Raw genomic sequence first — 2175 nt, 5'->3', positions numbered from 1 at the left:
CTCCCGAAAATCCTTCTCAGGCCTCCAAAAAGGCGGGGAATAACGTATCCAGCGGCTGATCTCTATCTGGTCCCTAATGAGTTGCCAAGTACTTATCGCTTCGCGGGCTCGGAACTGCCGCTTCATTCTAATGTAAATAAGCTCCTTATACAAATAAGTCTCTCTCCTCTCCTCTGCCTGCTCAGGAGATACGCGGGGACGGAGCAGGACAGGGCTGCAAAAGGTTCCCGCTCCCGCTTTCGTTGCCCCCTGTGTGTTTTCATTTATATGAGCCCAGAAAATCCGATGGATTCAGCCCCCGCTGCCGCCCTCGCCGCCCCTCCCAGAGAAAGGAAGGAAATAAGAGAGGAAAAGGAACACAAAAGGGACAAGGGACCTTGGAAAGTAAAAGAAAAAAAAATAATCCACGTCTGGCTATCTTCTTGTCGTTTTAGGAGAGGGTTTTTAACACCCTCAATCCCCCAGATGTTAGTATTTTACTGTGAGATGCCAAAGCTAGAGAACCTACCAAATTAAAGGTTTCTTGCGCGCTCGCGGGATTTTCTCCTCTGCGTGTGATAGTACACTACCTGAATAGCAGACACAGCGCAAGTAGTTTCCCACAGACTGTTTTTTGTTTTTATTCCTGGTGCGGCGACATCTCTGGGACGCAACCTGTGTCTCAGAGAGGAATTGTATGTATGACCGCGATAATTATCCCGGGAAGATTAAACACGTGGGCTCCGACCTCTTAATGGTCTCCGTTCTCTCTTGTAAATCAAATGCAAAATTCACATTTAGATACCGAACGTGAAATTAAGGTGTTTCTCTTGTGAATTACACGAAGCCGATGACCGCTGCCGCATTTAGTGCAAAGGGTAATTTATTTCTCATTCAAGAGCGAAAGCCTAAAAGATGCCAGAGGGAACGGAGCGCTCATTTTCGTATTAAGTTGTGTTCTTTATGTCTCAAGATAAAAGACGCCCTGGATTGGAAAACTACCTCGGCTTATTTATGGAATTGTTAGCCCACGTTAATAAAATAACAATCACGCCTGTTTGCTTAACTGAGCGCCACGCAAACAGGCTTTGCATTTAGAGTTTGGCTTAATTGCACCGGCTGAGAGGAGGGGAGGGAGGGCAGGATGGCTAGCCACCTATGGCCAGCGGCTATAAACAGACAGGCGATTTTCGGCACAATAGATTTATTTTTTTTTCTAGTGGTGAAGCACAGATTTGATACCATCACTTCCCTCCCTGCCCCCCGAAAGGATGTCAGCGGTTTTCTCCTGCGGTGTCGCCCGCTGTTTAAGGAACATGGAAAGCTGCATCCTGAGATGCAAAGAGCCGGGGCTGGGTGGCTGGTTTGGGAGTTACAGGGATACCGCTGTGATGTTGGAGCCAAAAGAAAGAGAGAGAAGCGAAGCTCTGACTATGTCTAAACATAAACAGCCCCGGGGCTGGAAAGCAGTTCACCTCCAGGTCTTTGAGAGGAGAGGGACAACCCACAGCGAATTGTTTGGGTCCACCTGGGCTTTGGCTAGGTCAAATGGTAGCCCCTCCGCCTACCGCTCCCATGTCATCTTTCTTTCTGACATCTCCGTAAATAAGGTTTTGCAAATGACCACACACGCGAAAGTCTCGCAGGGTTGCAAGACGAGCACGACTCCCCCCGGCCCGGGGCTGCCCGTCGGGGCTCCCGTCGGGGCTTCCCCCCTCCCGCCGCCGGCGCCTCTCGCCCGCCGTCGGGCAGGAGGGCGGCCACGGCCGGGGGGGACAGGCACGGTGGCCACGGCTGCTGCCATCCTGCCTCGTAGGGGGGGGTCAGAGCCAGGCGGTGCACCTCCAGTGTGGCTTTCCCGTCCGGAGGCCAGCCTGGACGGCAGGGCGAAGGCAGCTCGGTGGGGCGGGCGAAACCCCAGCGCAATGGGGGCTCTTTCTGGGTGGTATCCGAACACACCGCGGGGGGGGACACCACACGACACAGGGCACTGATCTTTCTGCCTCCCCAAACCCATTGTTTCCCCGTCCACACACAGAGAAAACCCCCCAAATCACTCCCTGAACCTTCACAATGGTGACTTTTGTACCTCGCGTAGAGAAACCAGAGTCCTGCTGGTTGGAGGTATGTAACCTAACACACGTTAGTAATTGCGTCAGTTCGCAATTATAGCATCAGAGTGGCTGTTGCAAAATA

This window comes from Calidris pugnax, unplaced genomic scaffold (assembly GCF_001431845.1).
Source record: "Calidris pugnax isolate Ruff unplaced genomic scaffold, ASM143184v1 scaffold8, whole genome shotgun sequence".
NCBI classification, from domain to species: domain Eukaryota; kingdom Metazoa; phylum Chordata; class Aves; order Charadriiformes; family Scolopacidae; genus Calidris; species Calidris pugnax.
This window is presented reverse-complemented; position numbering follows the sequence as displayed.